A 23,253-nucleotide genomic window follows, 5' to 3' on the forward strand; every position below is an offset into this window, starting at 1 on the left:
TACATGGGCCAGTTTTTCTGGATCTCTGTTTGTCTCTAACCAATTATCTGATTTCTTTTTCCACACCTGACCTACCCTAAGACCCTCCCTGACATGCCTGTGGAAGCTTTTTCCAAGATGGATTCCAGCCCAGAGGCCTATGGAATATTATCATCACATATTATGGGATGGTACTACCTCCTTTGGTCCCCCAAGAAGTCTTTCTGAGCATGTGAAATGTCTCCCTTGCCACAAGGATGGAAAATATACAACCTTCTGCTCTTTTAACAGGGTTTAGTTTCACTCTGTCCTTGCCATAAAAATGTCCAGTGTCCAGCTATTTACTCTATTCCTGTTGCTGGTTTTTATATTAACGTGTAGATCTCAAAATAGAGACAGGAGTCCAGTCACAAATATGTAGTCCTGGAGCCTGTTTGTCTCTTGCATCAGGAAATATAAACAGGGGGCTGGTAATGAATGTCTGACCTGGAGCTTGTCTTCTCACCTCAGAAGGTGTGAACAGGAGGCCAGCTGTAAATGCCTAGCCTGGAGTCCATGTATCTCCTGCCTCTATACCACTGCTCTTCATAAGAAGTGTGCTACCAACAGAGCAGAACTTCTAAAATATCCTGAAGTCATGAGATGTGGAAACCTGTCAAAGATCCATTAAAAATAAAAGTCTTACATACTGCCCTCCTATGAGCAAGAAAGAGAGAAAGAAAACCATGACTCTCCAACTAGACAAAATGTCATGGAGCTGACTTAAGTGAACCAGTGAGTCTCATGTTTCTTAGAAGAATTGTCTCATCACTATTTCAAGATAAGAAATTGAATTCAATGGGAAGTAAAAATTTTAGATTATATACACTATCAAATATGTGAAAGAAAAATTGTAAGAATTTCAGGAGAATTTAACAATCTGAGTATACTATTAAAGATTTTAACACATATTTTTCTATTACTTGTAAACAGTTAAGAAAAATGAATGTAATTAACAATAACAAGCTTATTTTGATGAACATATATACAGAACACTACAGAAATCACATTCTCCTTAAGCATATATGCTGCTGCTGCTGCTGCTAAGTCACGTCAGTCATGTCCGACTGTACAACCCCATAGACGGCATGGGACATATACAAATATTGATCACATACTGAGGCATAAAGCAGATCTCAAAAACATTCAATGACTGCTATCAAAAAGATCACACTTTTACAGATCTCAATTCAATTAAGAGAGTATAAGCATTCCCCTCTGAATAAAACAAGATGGCCTCATTTGTTTTGAAATCAGGCAACATAATTCTAAATAACGCTTGAGCCAAAGAAAAATTCATGATGAAAAGTACAATTTATTTAGAACAATACAATAATGGAAGTGCTACGTGTTGTGAGCAGCGGCTATAACAACTTACTGTTGTTTTAAATGTTCATTTTACAGAAAAAGAAAAGCTAAAAACTGAGTCAACCATTCAATTTTAAAAATAAAGGAAGGCAACAAAATATCCAAAATCAGTAGAAGGAAAAAAATAATATGGATAAGTCTACTAAAAATATTAGTCACTACCTGTAAATAAGAGAGTTGTTTTATTTGGTGGGCATATTAAGGACTCTGTACCCAGCAGGGAGCATCTCAGTAACCCTGAGAAAACTGCTCCTACAGGCAGGAAAGGGAGTCAGGCTATATACAAGTTTTCAACCAAGCAGGCAGGCAGTCTGAACATCAAAGACTATTGTTAGTAAGGAAAACCAGATGCCTAGCTAAGGAATTTAGCGTTCTTCTGTGTATGGGAAGGTGCAAGCTTCTGTGGGGCCATATCCTATTTCCTAATTGTTTACACCCTCCATTCCTGTTCATCTTACTGGGTGGCATTTGCGGCAGATGGCTGCTTCTTGCATTCCCCAGCTCCTCAGCGGTCACCGTGGGGGTAGGGGTGAGGGGTGGGGAGTCTGCTGGATCACAGGCATTGTTTTCCGTGTGGGGGAGCTCTCATTCCCATTTGGAGCCCTGAAATCGCTGATGGCTATGACATTTCTGGTTGATTGATATGGCCAGAGATATTCCATTTCACAGATGGTGGCAGATGTAAGTAACACAGAAAACAACTAAACACTAGAAAAACTCAACGTCAAAAACTGGTTCTTTGGGAAGGCAGACAATTGACAAGCTTTAGGTAAAACTGACCACAAACAGTCGATTCTGAAGGAGGTCAACCCTGGGATTTCTTTGGAAGGAATGATGCTAAAGCTGAAACTCCAGTACTTTGGCCACCTCATGCGAAGAGTTGACTCATTGGAAAAGACTCTGATGCTGGGAGGGGCTGGGGGCAGGAGGAGAAGGGGACGACCGAGGATGAGATGGCTGGATGGCATCACTGACTCGATGGACGTGAATCTGAGTGAACTCCAGGAGTTGGTGATGGACAGGGAGGCCTGGTGTGCTGCGATTCATGGGGTTGCAAACAGTCGGACACGACTGAGCGACTGAACTGAACTGAAAAGATAAATTATAAGCAATACTAGTAATAAAAATAATACTAACCTACAAATATCACAAATATTAAGATGTCAGTAAAATGATATGAATTTTATATAGATGAATTTGAAAGCTTGGGTAAACTGAATATCTAAAAACTTAACCTACCAAAGCTTACTCAAGAAGAAATAGCAAACCTGAATAATTATGGCCAGAAAAGGAGTTAGGGAAAAGTATAAAAACTTTACACAAGAAAATTATAAGCCAAAATAGTTTCTACATTGAGATTTTACAAACATTGAAAATATAGATTATTCTAATCATAAAACTATTCAAATGTATGGGGGCAAGGAGAGAAGTACTCTCCAGTTCCTTTCATAAGAATATTTAGTTGATTCCAAAACATGACAGGTATGGGAAAGGAAAAGTACAAGGCAATCTCTGTCATAAAAATAGATGCAAAATATCTCAATGAGATGACAGCAAACTTATCAAGCAAAGTGTAGAAAAGGTAATACAGTGTGACCATGTGAAATTTTCCCTAGCCATGCCAGTGGTTTGATATTCATTTCAGTTCAGCTCAGTCCCTCAGTTGTTTCTGACTCTTTGGACTGCAGCACGCCAGGCTTCCCTGTCTATCACCAACTCCTGGAGCTTGCTCAAACTGTTATCCATCGAGTCGGTGATGTCATCCAGTCATCTCATACTCTGTTGTCCCCTTCTCTTCCTGCCTTCAATCTTCAAGTTTGTTTATCTGCTGGGAAAGATTAAAGATCTTATATTAGGAAACAAATAATGTAGTTTGCCACAATAAAAATCAAAAGACCACGAACTTACTAAATGTCTCAATAGCAGCAAAATTACCTAATAGAGCTGAATATTCATTAACAATAAACAAGCAGTTCTTAGGAAACTTGGAATTAAAAGAAAATTCATTAAACAGATCAAAATCATCAAAGAAAAATGTAAGCATCAATTAAAACAAGGAAACATTTCCATTAAAACAAGAAACAAAAGCAGAAGCCTACCACCACAACTTATAGAAACATTGTACTGAAAGTTCACTTCAGTTGAGTTCAGTTCAGTCACTCAGTCGTGTCCGACTCTTTGCGACCCCATGAACTGCAGCACACCAGGCCTCCCTGTCCATCACCAACTCCCGGAGTTCACCCAAACCCATGTCCATCGAGTTGGTGATGCCATCCAGCCATCTCATCCTCTGTCGTCCCCTTTTCCTCCTGTCTCCAGTCCCTCCCAGCATCAGAGTCTTTTCCAATGAGTCAACTCTTCGCATGAGGTGGCCAAAGTATTGGAGTTTCAGCTTTAGCATCAGTCCTTCCAAAGAAATCCCAAGACTGATCTCCTTCAGAATGGATTGGTTGGATCTCCTTGCAGTACAAGGGATTCTCAAGAGTCTTCTCCAACACCACAGTTCAAATGCATCAATTCTTCGGTGCTCAGCCTTCTTCACAGTCCAACTCTCACATCCATACATGACCACAGGAAAAACCATAGCCTTGACTAGACGGACCTTAGTCAGCAAAGTAATGTCTCTGCTTTTGAATATACTATCTAGGTTGGTCATAACTTTCCTTCCAAGAAGTAAGCGTCTTTTAATTTCATGGCTGCAGTCACCATCTGCAGTGATCTTGGAGCCCAAAAAAATAAAGTCTGACACTGTTTCCACTGTTTCCCCATCTATTTCCCATGAAGTGATAGGACCAGATGCCATGATCTTCGTTTTCTGAATGTAGAGCTTTAAGCCAATTTTTTCGCTCTCCTCTTTCACTTTCATCAAGAGGCTTTTGAGTTCCTCTTCACTTTCTGCCATAAGGGTGGTGTCATCTGCCTATCTGAGGTTATTGATATTTCTCCCGGCAATCTTGATTCCAGCTTGTGCTTCTTCCAGTCCAACGTTTCTCATGATGTACTCTGCATATAAGTTAAATAAGCAGGGTGACAATATACAGCCTTGACGTACTCCTTTTCCAATTTGGAACCAGTCTGTTGTTCCATGTCCAGTTCTAACTGTTGCTTCCTGACCTGCATATAGGTTTCTCAAGAGGCAGATCAGGTGGTCTGGTATTCCCATCTCTTTCAGAATTTTCCACAGTTTATTGTGATCCACACAGATGGCAGAAAGTGAAGAGGAACTAAAAAGCCTCTTGATCAAAGTGAAAGAGGAGAGTGAAAAAGTTGGCTTAAAGCTCCACATTCAGAAAACTAAGATCATGGCATCTGGTCCTATCACTTCATGGGAAATAGATGGGGAAATGGTGGAAACAGTGTCAGACTTTATTTTGGGGGGCTCCAAGATCACTGTAGATGGTGATTGCAGCCATGAAATTAAAAGACACTTACTTCTTGGAAGGAAAGTTATGACCAACCTAGATAGCAAATGAAAAAGCAAAGACATTACTTTGCCAACTAAGGTCCATCTAGTCAAGGCTATGGTTTTTCCTGTGGTCATGTATGGATGTGAGAGTTGGACTGTGAAGAAGGCTGAGCACCGAAGAATTGATGCGTTTGAACTGTGGTGTTGGAGAAGACTCTTGAGAATCCCTTGTACTGCAAGGAGATCCAACCAATCCATTCTGAAGGAGATCAGTCCTGGGTGTTCTTTGGAAGGACTGATGCTAAAGCTGAAACTCCAATACTTCGGCCACCTCATGCGAAGAGTTGACTCATTGGAAAAGACTCTGATGCTGGGAGGGACTGGGGGCAGGAGGAGAAGGGGACGACAGAGGATGAGATGGCTGGATGGCATCACCAACTTAATGGACATGGGTTTGGGTGAACTCCGGGAGTTGGTGATGGACAGGGAGGCCTGGTGTGCTGCAGTTCATGGGGTCACAAAGAGTCGGACACGACTGAGGGACTGAACTGAACTGAACTGATAGACAGCTATTATAATAACAAAAGCAACAAAAAGAAAAGGTTAAAGTAACAAAGAGATCCAATGTGGAGTCAGTTTTCTCTTCCCTGTTACACTGGGCATGTCCACTGTCTCAAATGTTTTCTTTCCCAGTGGTATAGCTGAAGTTAGTACGGGCACTGGCTCCTTTGCCTGAAATGGATGTTCCACTTCAAATCTGTTATTGCAATGTCTTTCCCAGGCCATCTCAGTGCAATGGAAGCTGGCATTTGGGCTGCAGTCAGCTGCTCTGGAGTTATTTGTACACTGAAAATTTGACTGCATCTAAGTGACATCACCACGCTTCACTTTCAGCATTAGGGGGCTTTGCCCTTTGTCCCATTAATGTGCTCTTCCCAGAATGTTTTATTTCCCTTGCTTGAATCATGGGTTGCTTGTCACTTCCCTCAGCCTGGTCCTTTATCACAGTGTAGGTAGCAAAAACTTGTCAGCTTCTGACCTTTCATTGGCAACCTTCTATCTTTCCTAGTGCTAAAACAAAATTTTACTCTATTTTTGTGTTATTCAGTTCTAAAGGAATGTGGATGAGAGGGTAGTTAATATCCTTTTTTTTTTTTTTTTTTCCTGCGTTGGGTCCTCATTGCTTCACGCAGGTTTTTCAGTCATGAGGGATACTCTCTGGTGGCGGTCCAGGGGCTTCTCATTGCGGTGGCTTCTTTTGTTACAGAGCACAGGCTCTAGGGCATGCGGGCTTCAGTATTGTGGCGCATGTGTTAGGGGAAGCACACTGACTGAAACTGCCCACCCTGGCCAGGCCCTTTAGTAACCATTCACATGAGTTGTTTTATAACAGGAGATCCTGGTAAGGAATACGGAATTAATAAGCCACCACCAACCGGAAGAGTTCGGGAAAAGTCAAAAGGAGACACCGCGTGTCCGTCCACTTCCCAGATTCCCTCTCACTAGCATCCATCTTGGCTGAGCAATGCATGCGCCACCAGGAAAGACTCTGAATTAGGATGACTGGCCAAAGACAACCCGGAAACTAATCCCATCACCATAAAACCCGAGACTGCGAGCCACGTGGCAAAGCAGTTCTCCTGGGTTCCCTTACCCTCCTGCTCTCCACCTGGTGCCCTTTCCCAATAAAATCTCTTGCTTTGTCAGCACATGTGTCTCCTCGGACAATTCATTTCCGAGTGTTAGACAAGAGCCCAGTTTCGGGCCCTGGAAGGGGTCCCCCTTCCTGCAACACATGGATTTAGTTGCATGTGGAATCTTCTCAGACCAGGGATCAAACCTGTGTCCCCTGAATTGGCAGGTGAATTCTTAACCACCAGACTACCAGGGAAGTCCTATATGGACTTTAAATGCCACCTTCGACCAGAGGCTGGAGAGGAAGCTGAGTTAATGTCAGACCCCACCAGGACCTTGTCATGGGGCTTTAAGGGTCTGGCAAGTGACTGTGGAAAGCAGCATTTGTGATGGGGCTGTGTTGTCTCTGGTGCTGAGGGATGGGAGGGAGAATTGGTTTTTTGTTTGTTTTTTTTTTTTTACGAAGCTTTAATGAACAAATTGTTTCAATTTTATGCTAATGTTTCCAGAATATAGAGAAGGAGGCAATACTTCCTCACTTATCCTGAGAACTTGGTATAAACTTAAAAACCCAAATTTGGCAAAGATAGTATAGAAAGGAAAAATTACAGATCAATCTCACTCCTGAATGTTCAAAAATTCTAGACTAAATATAGACAAATCAAATTTTAGCAATGTATAAGAAATACAATATATCAGGATTAAATTGGGTTTATCTTAGGGATGCAAGTGTGATTTAACATTCAAATATTTATAGATATCATTCATCACATCATACAGATAATACCACTCTAATGGCAGAAAGTGAAGAGGAACTAAAAAGCCTCTTGAAGGTGAAAGAAGAGAGCCTCTTGAGGCCTGAAACTCAAGATTACAAAAACTAAGATCATAACATCTGGTTCCATCACTTCATGGCAAATAGAAGGGGAAAAAGTGGAAGCAGTGACAGATTTTATTTTCTTGGGCTCCAAAATCACTAGGGACAGTGACTGCAGCCATGGAATTAAAAGACGCTTGCTTCTTGTAAGGAAAACTATGACAAAACCACATGTTAAAAAGCAGAGATGTCACTCTGCCAACAAATGCCCTTAGAGACAAAGGTATGATTTTTCTGCTCAAAGGTATGATTTTATGGCTCAGTTGGTAAAGAATCTGCCTTCAATGCAGGAGACCCGGGTTCAATCCCTGAGTTGGGGAGATCCCTTAGAGAAGGAAATGGCAACCTACTCAAGTATTCTTGTCTGGGAAATCCTGTGGACAGAGGAGACTGGCAGGCTACAGACCAAGGGGTCACAAAGAGTCAGACATGACTGAGGGTAGTCATGTATGGATGTGAGAGCTGAACCATAAAGAAAGCTGAGCTCCAATGAATTAATACTTTCTAATTGTGGTGCTGAAGAATACTCTTGAGAGCTCCTTGGACAGCAAGGAGATCAAATCAGTCTATCCTCAAGAAAATCAACCCTGAATATTCATTGGAAGGACTGATGCTGAAACTAAAGCTCCAATACTTTGGACACCTGATGTGAAGAGCTGGCACATCGGAAAAGACTCTGATGCTGTTAAAGACTGAAAGCAAAAGGAGAAGTGGGAGGCAGAGGATGAGATGATTAGAGAGCATCACCAACTCAATGGACATGAATTTGAACAAAGTCCAGGAGATAATGAAGGACAGGGGAGCCTGGTATGCTGCAGTCTGTGGAGTCGCAAAGAGTAGGACATGACTGAGCTATTGAACAACAACAAATTACATCAAGAAATTAAATGAGGGGAAAAAAATCAGTCAATAGGTTCAGGAAAAAAAATTGACAAATTAAAAACCAATTTATGATTTTATTCAAAAAATGAGAGGGGCAATTGAACTGCTGATGTCTCTGTCTACAGGTCTTTCCTGGTTTCAGGGGACAGTGACCATACTAGTACTGACCTGGACAGACAGCGGCCAGATAATGACAGAGACAAGGTCCACGTGCCTTTTTTTTTTTTTCCACAAATGCAAAAGTAAGAAAATTGAAAATCATCTTTCCAGGTTATTGATATGCATCAACAACCTCTACTCCAGAACTATATGGATTTGTTCTTCTATCATCTGTTTGATGAAAGTGTGTGTTTCTCCCTCCAAGGTCTCATTTGGCTCTTTGGAGTGAGGTAGTTAGGGCAGGCAGCTCATGTAGAAACTGAGCCTTAGCAAGGTGAAGCTTTCAATCAGAACCAGGTAGCCAGCAAATGCTGGAGGACCAGGACTGGGTCTCTGGTTTGGATCTGAGTCCAGTTTTTTCTCTAGCACATTTATTCACATTATCTGATTCATTGAAAACACAAGCACAGGATATGGAAGAGAGAGTTTTAATATGGGTAAATACCAAAAACTAAGTCTCAGATGAATGTCAAGTCTTCCATTTGTTCTCATTGTGAAGAGTATCAAATGGTAGAGCTTTAGGGTACAGAATCCCAATCCCCACCCTCTCACACACATACATAGGCCAAGTTCATCTCTGTGAGACCAGCATCCTTCCAGGGTCTTTTGAGCCCTTTAGCTAACCACATTAAGGCAGCCAAATCCACAATGCTTTCTTTCATGCTTGAGCTCTGTAGATGGAATTCCCTCCTCAGTTGTTCATCTCTTCTGTGGAAATTACTTAGTAAACAGTAAAACTAGGCACGCTTTATTAGTCAACTATTATGAAAAACCACAGAATCTCAGTTGTGTTCAATAATAAGCATTTATTTTCACCCATTGGTGGTCAGCTAGGTAGGGTGTCCTAGGCAAGGCTTGGCTGAACATCTCTGTGAATCCAGCTGGCTCTGATCTGTTCCATGAGTCTCATTCTGGATACCTGGTAGATGAGGCAGCCACTGAAACCACGCAGGACCCTGCTGTACAGAGAATCTGCCAGTTAGAAACTCCCTGCTCACCATCAGATTCATCACACTCCTAGGGTTGGTCCTGCTTCATCTTTGACAAAGGTTTTAGCACCTTCTCAGCTCCCTCTCCAGCCTGTTTTACTTCACAGATGGGGAGGGAGTCCACAGTGAGAGGGTATGCTGTCTGAGTTCTGAAGGCACATACATATCCCCATGTCCCCACCTCCCGGAAGAGTCAGGCTCAGGTGGACTGAAATGACCCTTAGACTTTCCACTGTAGACAATCTTTGCCTTTGACTCCAAACATACTTAATGACATATTTGAGAAGCACTCTGAGAATCTGATTCCCCAGAATCCTGCATTGACCTCCCCTGTTTCACAAACTCCAAATAACACAGATCCTTAGGCAGGCATGTGTAGCTGGTTAGTGTCTGATGGTATTGACAAGACCCTGGTGGGTCTGACAGAATCTCACCTCACCCCAAAGCATCACCCTTCAGAGCATGGCAGGTGTCCACAGGAACCCATCAACATTTTGGGAAACAAAATGCAATCACAACACTCTGGTTTAAGTGATCCCTTCCCTGTTTGTTTGGCACATCTGCTTTGCAGAAGTAAGTTTACAGTAAAGGAAGTAGCAACCCTGTGTTTGAATTCAAGCACCCTTGGCCCTTGCATAATTCAGAGGAAGGACCCTCATCATCCACTAACCAACACATGATACAGTCATTTATATGACTTAAAACATTTAGATAGAATATAAATTAATGCTACAAAAACTAGTGCCTTGGCAGTAGAACAAAGAAATATCAAAGTACTTTGGCATACTCAGTGTTGAGTACTTTGTTATGCTAAATGCTATGTTATGAATAGAATCCAGAAAATATAGTTCCCAGGAACTCTAGAAGTAGAAGATGGTTGCTCCAAAAGGACTTTTATGTTTATACTTCATCATTCAAAACTTCTTCAACTCCTCATCTTTCCACTTACACACTTGTCAACTTGTCAACATCCTTTCCACTGTCTCAAAGGATCACACAGTGGGAAGAGCCAAGGTAAATAGGTACAGGTCAGCATCCCAGGCCCATGAACAGGTACAGAGATAATCAAAGTTATTTGACCTCTTTGAGTCTCAGGTTTTCATTCATGGAATAAGGATCATAATATGGGAATCACAGCTGTTGTCGTTAGAGAAAGGAAGCATCCATGGTCCTCTAGTATCGCTACTGCCTTGTGATATGTTCATTTCCTTGGCCAGTGCTGACCTCTCCCTCTGTGTTCTAAATTCCCCCCTTCCTATCTCCTCACACAGGCACCACCTCCTCTCTCCTCTCTTCCTCCCTACTCCTATCTTTGATGTTTCCCATTGTTGGTCTCTATAGTTCCTTTGTCCCTTCCCCATCATGGATATCAACTAAAACATCTCCCAGCTTAAAAAAAAGAAGTCATGCAAATAAGTAAACACAAAAACCTCTTCTAGCCTTATCCTACCTCCAATTCCCTCATCTCATATATTCTCTTCTTTACAGCTCCAAAACTCGTGTTTTATACGAATTGCATCCACTATTCTTCAATGTATTCTTTTTGTTTCTAAACGATTTGATTTGTACAAATGACTTCTGAGTCCTTATCCAGATGAATATATTTCATAGCTGCCATCATAACCTACGTAGACTCTAAATTTTTCATGTCACAATGCACCATAAACACTTTCTCATGTTTTACAGTCTTCCTGTGTCTTATTTTTATTTTTTTTCAGGGGGAAGAGGAACTTAAAACAACACGAATTTATTATCTTATAGTTCTGGAGGTCAGAAGTCTGAAACTGATCTTTAGGGGTTAAAATTAAGATGTCAGCAGAGCTGTGTTTCTTCAGGAGACTCAAGGGGAGAATCTATTCTTTGCTTTTTCCAGCTTTTAGAGGCCACCTACCTTCTTTGATTGCGGGCCCCATCTAGCCATCAGAACACTCCAACCTCTGCTTCTGTCATCATCTCTCATTCTCTGACCCTTGTGCCTTCCTCTTTCACTGATAAGGACCCTTGTGTGTATGTGGACCCACCAAGATAATCAAGGATAATCTCCTCATCTCTAGATCCTTACCTTAATCACATTTGCAAAATCCTTTTGACTTATAAGGTAACTAGTTCACAGGTTCTGGAGATAAGGACAGGGACATCCAAACTAGGAAGTGAGGTTCAGTTCAGTTCAGTTCAGTCGCTCGGTTGTGTCCGACTCTTTGTGACCCCATGAATTGCATCTTTGTGACCCCATGAATTGCAGCACACCAGGCCTCCCTGTCCATCACCAACTCCCGGAGTTCACTCAAACTCATGTTCGTAGAGTCAGTGATGCCATCCAGGCATGTCATCCTCTGTTGTCCCCTTCTCCTCCTGCCCCCAATCCCTCCCAGCATCAGAGTCTTTTCCAATGAGTCAACTCTTCGCATGAGGTGGCCGAAGTATTGGAGTTTCAGCTTTAGCATCATTCCTTCCAAAGAACACCCAGGACTGATCTTCAGAATGGACTGGTTGGATCTCCTTGAAGTCCAAGGGACTCTCAAGAGTCTTCTCCAACACCACAGTTCAAAAGTATTACTTCTTCGGTGCTCAGCTTTCTTCACAGTCAAACTCTCACCTCCATACATGACTACTGGAGAAACCATAGCCTTGACTAGACAGACCTTTGTTGGCAAGTATTGTCTCTGCTTTTTCATATGCTATCTAGGTTGGTCATAACTTTCCTTCCAAGAAGTAAGTGTCTTTTAATTTCATGGCTGCAGTCACCATCTGCAGTGATTTTGGAGCCCCCCCAAAATAAAGTCTGACACTGTTTCCACTGTTTCCCCATCTATTTCCCACGAAGTGATGGGACTCGATGCTATGATCTTAGTCTTCTGAATGTGGAGCTTTAAGCCAACTTTTTCACTCTCCTCTTTCACTTTCATCAAGAGGCTTTTGAGTTCCTCTTCACTTTCTGCCATAAGGGTGGTGTCATCTGCATATCTGAGGTTATTGAGATTTCTCCCGGCAATCTTGATTGCAGCTTGTGCTTCATCCAGCCCAGTGTTTCTCATGATGTACTCTGCATAGAAGTTAAATAAGCAGGGTGACAATATACAACCCTGACATACTCCTTTTCCTATTTGAACCAGTCTGTTGTTCCATGTCCAGTTCTAACTGTTGCTTCCTGACCTGCATATAGGTTTTTCAGGGGCAAGTCAGAGGGTCTAGTATTCCCATCTCTTTCAGAATTTTCCACAGTTTATTGTGATCCACACAGTCAAAGGCTTTGGCATAGTCAATAAAGCAGAAATAGATGTTTTTCTGGAACTCTCTTGCTTTTTCCATGATCCAGTGGATGTTGGCAATTTGATCTCTGATTCCTCTGCCTTTTCTAAAACCAGCTTGAACATCTGGAAGTTCACAGTTCACGTATTGCAGAAGCCTGGCTTGGAGAGTTTTGAGCATTTCTTTACTAGCGTGTGAGATGAGTACAATTGTGCGGTAGTTTGAGTCAAGGCTATGGTTTTTCCAGTGGTCATGTATGGATGTGAGAGTTGGACTGTGAAGAAACCTGAGCACCAAAGAAGTGATGCTTTTGAACTGTGGTGTTGGAGAAGACTCTTGAGAGTCCCTTGGACTGCAAGGAGATCCAACCAGTCCATTCTAAAGGAGATCAGTCCTGGGTGTATGGAAGAAATGATGCTACAGCTGAAACTCCAGTACTCTGGCCACCTCATGCAAAGAGTTGACTCATTGGAAAAGATTCTGATGCTAGGAGGGATTGGGGGCAGGAGGAGAAGGGGACGACAAAGGATGAGATGGCTGGATAGCATCACTGACTCGATGGACATGAGTGAACTCCGGGAGTTGGTGATGGACAGGGAGGCCTGGTGTGCTGCAGTTCATGGGGTTGCAAAGAGTCGGACATGACTGAGTGACTGAACTGAACTTGAGCATTTTTTGGCATTGCCTTTCTTTGGGATTGGAATGAAAACGGACCTTTTCCAATCCTGTGGCCACTGCTCAGTTTTCCAAATTTGCTGGCATATTGAGTGCAGCACTTTCACAGCATCATCTTTCAGGATTTGAAATAGCTCAACTGGAATTTCATCACCTCCACTACCTTTGTTCGTAGTGATGCTTCCTAAGGCCCACTTGACTTCACATTACCGGATGTCTGGCTCTAGGTGAGTGCTCACCCCATCATGATTATCTTGGTTGTGAGATCTTTTTTGTACAGTTCTTCTGTGTATTCTAGCCACCTCCTCTTAATATCTTCTGCTTCTGTTAGGTCCATACCATTTCTGTTCTTTATTGAGCCCACCTTTGCATGAAATGTTCTCTTCCTGTCTCTAATTTTCTTGAAGAGATCTCTAGTCTTTCCCATTCTGTTGTTTTCCTCTATTTCTTTGCATTGATCGCTGAGGAAGGCTTTCTTATCTCTCCTTGCTATTCTTTGAAACTCTGCATTCAGATGCTTATGTCTTTCCTTTTCTCCTTTGCTTTTTGCTTCTCTTCTTTTCACAGCTATTTGTAAGGCCTCCTCAGATAGCCATTTTGCTTTTTTTGCATTTCTTTTCCATGGGGATGGCCTTGATCCCTGTCTCCTGTACAATGTCACGAACCTCCATCCATAGTTCATCAGGCACTCTATCAGATGTAGTCCCCTAAATCTATTTCTCACTTTCACTGTATAATCATAAGAGATTTGATTTAGGTCATACCTGAATGGTCTAGCAGTTTTCCCTACGTTCTTCAATCTGAGTCTGAATTTAGCAATAAGGAGTTCATGATCTGAGCCACAGTCAGCTCCCAGTCTTGTTTTTGCTGACTGTATAGAGCTTCTCCATCTTTGGCTGCAAAGAATATAATCAATCTGATTTCGGTGTTGACCATCTGGTGATGTCCACATGTAGAGTCTTTTCTTGTGTTGTTGGAAGAGGGTGTTTGCTATGACCAATGCGTTCTCTTGGCAAAATTCTATTAGCCTTTGCCCTGCTTCATTCTGTATTCCAAGGCCAAATTTACCTGTTACTCCAGGTGTTTCTTGACATCCTACTTTTGCATTCCAGTCCCCTATAATGAAAAGGACAACTTTTGGGGGTGTTAGTTCTAAAAGGTCTTGTAGGTCTTCATAAAGCCAGGAGGAGCTACCCCATGCCCAGGGTCAGGGGCAGTGGCTGAGAGGAGGTGAGGTGGAGGAGGGCATTACTCTGCTCCCAACCAATGGTAAGGTCATAAAGAAGTCTAGGAAGTGATCACCATGAAAGTCAAAACAGACTTAACCTTTCTGTGTTTTATTTTTAATGGCATATAATGCACCATTTTATTAATGTCCCAAAACCAAATATGTAGATCATTATAGTACTGTCTATACATATGATATGTGTGTGTATATATGTACATGATTTTTGGTATTGCCTTCAAAGTTTATAAATTACTCTGTGCTCTGTTTTTCAACTTTTTCTATTTTTTTTCACTTTTACTGGGGTCTCTGGCATTGTAGGCGGATTCTTTCCCACCTGAGCTGTCAGGGAAGCCCCTTTCTTTTATAAATATCTCCCTATATTTATATCTATCCCGTGTGATTGGCATTCCATTGGACTAATAACCCAATAGAATGAAACAGACTTAGCAGAATTCCTTAGTGAGAACTTTGGCAAAATCTGAAGACTCAAAATTTTTATTCAAAATATTAAAGTCACATAGTTTAAAAGTCAAGTTTCTGAAAGTCTTATAATAAAATGTTTCTGTTTTCCTGTCCCACTATACTCCCCAGTTCTCACTCTCCTTCCCCTTTTAACTATTTTAGGTCATTTTTCTGGCATTTACACATGGCCATATCTCTAAATGATGTATATACACTGATATATTTTAATTCATTAGCCTCAGCTATTATCCACTGACTTTCTATTTTAGAGGTGAGATTTAGCTCTCCTGTGTCAGTCACATCATACGAGCTATCAATTTCTTTCTTGCTTATTGGCAGTGTCCTTTTAGGAGAACTCATTCTCCTGTCTGGACTGGCTGCCCTCTAGGCCATCTGTGTACGTGTCATTATTACCAAACTAAACTTGGGCCCGCTCACCCGTGTGCTGTAAATCCAATCTACTGACACTTGGTTGTGGTGAAGGAAAACTGCAGTGTTTATTACAAGGCATCAAGCAAGGAGTATGCACAGCTAATGCTCAAGAAGCCCAAACTCCTCAATGACTTTCAGGGCAAGGTATTTAAAGGATGAGAGATGAGGAAAAGTGTTTCAGTTTACATGATCAGCTCATGGACATTCTTCTGATTGGTTGGTGGTGAGGTAATGGGGAGTCAGCCTCAACCTTCTAGTTCCAACCAGTCTGGGCTCTATGTGCTTGTGGTCAGCATGCACTGAACTTCTACCACCTGGTGGGGGTTTCAGTATCTGCAAAACAGGGCAAAGGATATGGCTCAAAATATTATTATCTCTAGCCCTAGAGGAGGAACTCAAAGTTCTTGACTTTGCTTACTGGCTAACATTATTATTTTGTACTGCTCGAATGTTTTCTTTTGTTTCTACATTTTCTCACTCCTCTGATTACATTTAGTCTTGATGTCAGGGAAGAGGCCTAGGAAGCTTAAGTTCTCCTACAAACAAGAGGCAGGCAGAGGACATAATGGGTGGGTAGTGGGAGCATCTGTCCCAGGAAGGCCTTTAAGGTCCTGCTGGGCTGCATCTCAGAGACATCCTTTTGCTGTCATCCTAAGAATTGTCATTGCCTTCGTGCTGAGCTGGTGTACTAGTTAAAGTTCTCCAGAGAAATCAAACTAATACAGTGTACAGAAAGAGAGGCCAAGAGTGAGAGATTTATCTTAGGGAATTGGCTTGTGAAACAGCAGTGCTTGACAAGTCTGAAATCTGTACAGCAGGCCAGCAGACTGGAGATCTAGAAAAGAAATGATGTTGTAGTTTTGAGTCCCAAGGTATTCTGGAAGAAGAATTCCTTCTTCTGAGGACCTCTATCATTTCTGTTAATACTTTCAACTGCTTGAATGAAGCTTACACTTCAGCATTATGATAGTTAGTCCACTTTACTCAAAGTCTACTGATCTAAATGTTAATCTTGTCTAAAAAAATACCTTCACAGCAACATCTGTACTGGTGTTTGACAGAAAAACTAACCACCATAGCCTAGCCAAGTTGACACATAAAATTACCTTCACAATGGTTCCCTTTTGCGTTGGCATTTTGCCTTTCTTTTTTGGCTTACTCCTTCATTTTGGTGGAACTCCTCCAGCACCATCTTGAGAAACATTTGTGGCAAATAAAAGATCATGAATGTTGGAACATGTCTTATTCTATCCTGATATTTCATTGACAGTTAGGCTGTGTACAGAATTCTGGATTTTCCTTCAGAAGTTCAGAGGCTCCATTATCTACTGGATTCAAATTTTGCTGTTGAGAAGTTAAAGGTCATTCTGATAACTATTTATCTATATGTGACCTGGTTTTTCTTTTTAGAGTCCTATGAAAATTCCTCTGTTCCAAATACTGCTGTTGTTGTTAAGTCGCCCAGTTGTGTCTGACTCTTTGTGACCCCATGGACTGCAGAACTCCAGGCCTCCCTGTCCCTCACCATCTCTCAGAGTTTGCCCAAGTTCATGTCCATTGCATCGGTGATGCAATCAAGCCATCTCATCCTTTGATGCCCTCTTCTCCTTCTGCCTTCAATCTTTCCCAGCATCAGGGACTTTTCCAATGAGTCATCTGTTCACATCAGATTACCAGAATACTGGAGTTTCAGCTTCAGCCTCAGTCCTTCCAGTGAATATTCAAGGTTGATCTCCCTTAAGATCGACTGGTTTGATCTCCTTGCTGTCCCAGGGACTTTCAGGAGTCTTCTCCAGTACCACAGTTCAATGGCATCAATTCTTTGGTGCTCTGCTTTCTTTATGGTCCAGCTCTCACAACCATATGTGACCACCAGGAAGACCATAGCCTTGACTATACAGACCTTTGTCAGCAGAGTAACGTCTATGCTTTTCAACACACTGCCTAAGTTTTTCATGGCTTCCCTGCCATGAAGCAATCATCTTCTGATTTCATGGCTGCAGTCTACCATCTGTAGTAAGTGACTTTGGAGCCCAAGAAGAAGAAATCTGTCACTACTTTCACCTTTTCCCCTTCTATTTGCCATGAAGTAATGGGGCCAGATGCCATGATCTTAGTTTTTTAATATGTAGTCTTAAGCTGACTCTTTTACTCTCCTTCATCCTCATCAAGAGGCTCTTTAGTTCCTCTTTGCTTTCTGCCATTAGAGTGATATCATCCACATATCTGACGTTGTTGATGCTTCTCCCACCTGTCTTGATTCCAGATTGTAATTCATCCAGACCAGCATTTTTAATGATGTGCTCAGCGTATAGGGTAAACAAACAGGGTGACAGCCCTGTCGTACTCCTTTCTCAATCTTGAACCAATCAGTTTTTCCATACAGCGTTCTAACTATTGCTTCTTGACCTGCAAACAGGTTTCTCGGGAGACTGGTAAGATGGTCTGGTATTCCCATCTCTCTAAGAGCTTTCCACACTTTGTCATGATCTACACAGTCAAAGGCTTTTGCATAGTGAATGAAACAGATAGATGTCTTTCTGAAATTCCCTTCCTTTTTCTATAATCCAGAGAATATTGGCCATTTGATCTCTAGTTTCTCTTCCTTTTCTAAACCCGGCTTGGACATGTGGAAGCTCTTGGCTCACATAATATTGAAGTCTAGGATGCAAGATTTTAAGCATGCAGTTACTACCATGAAAGATCAGTGTGATTGTCCAGTGGTTAGAACATTCTTTGGTACCATCCTTCTTGGGAATTGGGATGAGGATTCACCTTTTCCAGTCCTGTGGCCACTGTTGGGTTTTTCTGATTTGCTGACATAATGAATGCAAAACCTTGATGGCATCCTCCTTTAAGGATTTAAATAGTTCTGCTGGAATTTCATTGCATCCACTAGCTTTATTAACAGCAGTGCTTCTTAAGGCCCACTGAACTTTGCATTCCAGAATGTCTGGCTCTGGGTGACTAAGCACACCATTGTAGTAATCTGGCTCATTGAGATCTTTTTTGTACAGTTCTTCCGTGTATTCTTTCCATCTCTTCCTCTTGATCTTATCCACATCTACTAGGTCTCTTACCATTTTTATCCATTATTGTGCCCATCTTTGGGCAGAATGCTCCCTTGACGTTGCCAATATTCCTGAAGAGATCTCTAGTCTTTCCCCTTTTGTTGTTGTTTTTTCTATTATTAAACACTGTTCATTGAAAAAGGACTTCTTGTCTCTTCCAGCTATTCTTTGAAACTCTGCATTTAATTGGATGTACCTTTCCCTCGCTCCCTTGCTTTTCACTTCTCTTTGTTCTTCTGTTATTCATAAAGCCTCCTCAGATAACCACTTTGCCCTCTTACTTTTCTTTTTCTTTGGGATGGTTTTGTTTGGCTGCATGGCATGGTTCATAACTTCATTGAGTTATGCAAGTCCCTTTGCCACGACAAGACAGTGATCCATGAAGGGGATTCCAAATATACTGATATTTAGTAATGAATTTGGGGGTAGGTCTATTTCTAGCCCTTGTTTTGGAGACTCAAAGGGTCTTTTCAAGCTAGAAACTTATGTCCTTAATTCTAAGAAATTTTGATGATTTTTTTTTCCTTTATTTTCTCTGCGCTCACATTCTATAATTCTGTTATTCAGATATTGGACCTCCTGCACTGGTCCATTGCTTCACGTATGTTTTCTACCCATCTTTTTCTTCTTGTGGTCTTTTTTTTTTTTTTTCTTCTTGTGGTCTTTTAACTCCACTTCCTTAAAAAAAAAGTCTTCAAGCTTATTTTCCTTTTATTCTGTTTTGTGTGTGTGTGTGTGTGTTTTAATTTCTAAGAGTTCTTTTTTCCCCCCTCTCTGAATGTTCCTTTTTTCTAGTACCATTTCTATTAATCTCCTTTCGTAAAGGTCAGCAAAGAACTAATTACTAAATCTAATGAAGGGTATTTAGTTCTTGTTTTCTCACCCTCTCTATCGGGATTGATGCTCATGATTACTCCTTCCTAGAAGTGTCTTATTTTCCCTCTGGTTCCTCATTCTCTGTCAAGCTCTGTAAAAATGTTCCAGATCCCCAGGCTCCATTCTTAACCTCATTATGTGGCTCTCTTCACTTGGCCTAAAGTGATATGTAAGTGTACTCATACCGTCAACTTCTACACTCTTGACTTACAATGCTCTTCATCCAGTCACCATTCCTGAGTATAAGATTCACACAGATGAATGTCTTCTGCATTCTAACTTTCCAATTAAATATGAAGCTGCAGTATCAATTAAGAATAAAGAAGGGTATGTTGGACATTTAAAGAAAAAGTATAAATAGACATCTTAGAGAGGAAGAAAGTAATCCAACTAAAAACACATAACCATGGGACCACCCATGTAGATCTGAACTACAGCATCAATAAAGACTTGTTGTTTTAATTTTATGTTAGGAGAACATGCTTAATGAAGAACTATCCATTTTTGGGAAAAGTATTCTGAAAATTCTACTATATCCATAGAGTTTTCTGAACTGAATGTTTTTCTTCCCCTTTTTTTCTCTTTCCCACTGTCCCTGAATTGACTGCAAGATTAAGAACTATATTTTAAGCTGATCCCATTATTAAGCTTGTGATGAATTCCCTCCACACTTCAGTTTCACAGTTTCTGTTTTTAGACACCAAATTCTAAAGCTTTCTTTAGAAAGCTATCACCTAAAGTTTTCCCTCTACCTCTGAGTAAATCTGATTTCTAGAGGACAGTGTTCCAGGTGTTGGAACAGGTTGTGGTCCAATAGTGTATCACTGAGGATTCCACTGTGTCAGATCTACTTCTCCTTGGAATTGTCATGGTGGGGTCTGGAGGAGATGGGGAGATAAGTTGAGTTTTCTCTAGAAGGTAAATTAACCACACTGTTGAACCTATTTATATATTTGTGCCTCCCAGCTAAACTTAGCAAGGTCCACGTTGTATTCATCCTTCTATCACCAGTGTAAGCACAGGGCCTGCCTTATAGCAGATATCCAAAAGCTATTTTTGAATGAATGAGTGAGTTAGGAAGAAGAAATAATAATGGTTGTTTTCTATAAATTGTTAGAGCTTAAAAAAAAAAAAATACAGTACCAGAAAGAAGCATCACTGATATAACCATTTCCTCAGACATTTCTTTAGAGTTTAGCTCTCTAGCATTCTTGGCTAGCAGAAACAGCCTTGATGCCAATAGATTATTAATAGCCCCAAAGCATGTTTTCCATTTGTTTTCTGTACACACCCTAGGAAACCATCAGCTCCCAGTAGATCCTGGATGAGCTAAAATCTTTATCTTTGCATTTTTCAGAATTGATAATGTGAATGCCCATGGTACAGAAACAGCTTTGTTTCATTGGTGGTAGAAAAATCAAACACTCTGAAAGTGGTTCTTCTAAACTTACTGTTTTCATCCCTAGAACAAATTCACATGCAATTTTCCAGAATCTCTCAATAACACTAAAAGCCAAAATCTACTGTGTGCTTCCTGAAGGCCACACGTAATATATTATCCCATTGAAACCATACAACAATCCAATGAGGTAAGTAATATTAACCCAATTTCACAGATGGGAAACTGTACTATAGATAGGTCACTTAACTTGCTCAGTCATCCATTAATAATGGCAGAGCTGTGCTTTGCCCCAAATAGCCTGTTGTGCAATTACACTATTTATTAGTGTGTGTCATGCCTAGTGCTCAAGTAGTTTATGGGAATTACTGTTAATTCTACCTATTTCAACAGATCCCATCAGAGAATAAAAGGGTATAGATGAAAAAGAAATTGGTCACTATAAGGCTGTATTAAACTATATGTGTCCCTGGAATCTCCACATCCATTTCTGATATTTTACAGAGATATATATCTTGAAAAAACTCCATTGGTTATTCCAGGGTGATTAATGTCTTTGCCCCCACCTTTCATACTTCCCTACCCACACACGTGTGTTCACACACTTTGAGAACAACTGTTCTTTTGGGCTTAGAACTTGGACAGTGGCCACTACCAAAAGTGTTGAAGGAGTTATGGGCTTGACAGGCCTAGGTAGGTTTTTTGTGTCATCTTCAGATATAAACTGGTCCAGGGTCTCTGAATAAGACCTTGGTTTTGAATACCCTGAAATATGTCAAGACTGAGCAGAACTGGGTAGAAAAGGGCTGACCTGGTCTTGTATGTACCTTTGTGCTGGCCTTGAGTCATCTGATGAAGCTTCCATTAGGCATTTGTAAATTCTGGACCTGTCAGTACCCTGGATTATCTGTACTGGTCCAGTTCATCCCTCTTCTGGGTTCTGCATTTGATGGGCCTGGTCTCTACTCTAGATGAAGTAAATGTTTTGTTTGCAAGGCTTTGGGTCTTGTGAGGCTCTGGGATGGATTTTTTTTAATAATATGTTGGTATGAATCATGGATTATTCTCTTGGCTGAGTCCTTGTTGCTGCTGCTGCTAAGTCACTTCAGTCATGTCTGACTCTGTGCAACCCCATAGATGGCAGCCTACCAAGCTCTGCTGTCCCTGGGATTCTCCAGGCAAGAACACTGGAGTGGGTTGCCATTTCCTTCTCCAATGCATGAAAGTGAAAAATGAAAGTGAAGTCACTCAGTCATGTCTGACTCTCAGCGACCACATGGACTGCAGCCACCAGGCTCCTCCATCCATGGGATTCTCCAGGCAAGAGTGCTGGAGTGGGGTGTCATTGCTAGTCCTTGTAGGGATGTGCATAAGGCTTGCTGTGTTTGACTTTGAGCTTTGGCTAAACTCTGGTTGGATTAGGCTAAAGAGGGTAAGCAGTTCAACTTCAGACTGGGCTTGGATATGGTTTAGGATCTACTGGGATGGTCTGGAGGCTTAGCTGAACTCAGCTGTGAACCATATTACACATGGTCTATCTCTGGTATGGTGCTGACAGATATATGAAATTGGCTCATATTTTTTTCATGGCTCTGATTATTAGAGTTGGGTTGGGACTGTGTTGAATAAGTTCTTTGTCTTCATTTGGATGGCTGGAAACAGAGTTTTGGGATTACCCTAAATTGAATCAAGGGATATAGTGAAGTTAACTGATTTTTTTAAGTTAGACTGTGCTGGGCTTTAGCATGCTGGGTTTAGCAAAGTTTTGACTGTTTCAGAGCTGAGGTTGTGGATAACCTGTCTTATGGAATGCATCAAGGTATTTTACTATAGATCATGATTCTGCTGCTGGACTTAAAGCTATTACTGGTGGCTTTTCTTTTCCTATGACCAAAACCAACATTCAAATGATTCAGATTCTTTAGAAACATTGTTATGGACAATAAATTGCCCCTAGGAATGCTCTCTTGAATTTTTGCAAGTGATGGTCCTATGGAAGATAAGCATGAAGGAAATCTCATAACAATGAAAAGAGTTTTTTTTGTTTGTTTGTTTGTTTTTTAACTAAAGGCTGTTTTGCCTTAAAAGGCTATGGAGTCTCACCAAAGTCTGAGGACCTGTGGGACCTCCAAGACCTTAGCAAACATTGAACCTATTTGACTGACACAAATTTTGGCAGAGAATGCCAGATCTGCCCATACTGTGAACATGTATTTCTAAAGAAATAATTATCCAAGTTTTCTCCAGTAGACTCTGTTATCTGGAGCTTCCAAAACCTTTGCCAAAAATCTAGACCAATGGTCCTTTGGTATCCAATTGGATTCTTAGAATATTAGATGGCAGTGTTATCAGGAGAGCAAACTTTGTTTTTGAGAGCTTGACAAAAGGGCTCAATCGAATGTGTTGAAGAGTAGGGGACAAATAATGGAGAGTGAGTCACTAGGGGCTGGTAGACAGGTAGGTCATATTTAACAATTTCTGTCTCAAAGAAAGAAGCCTGGAAAATTCATATGGAATAGTGATTAGA

This window comes from Oryx dammah, unplaced genomic scaffold, assembly GCF_014754425.2.
Source record: "Oryx dammah isolate SB20612 unplaced genomic scaffold, SCBI_Odam_1.1 HiC_scaffold_25, whole genome shotgun sequence".
NCBI lineage: Eukaryota > Metazoa > Chordata > Mammalia > Artiodactyla > Bovidae > Oryx > Oryx dammah.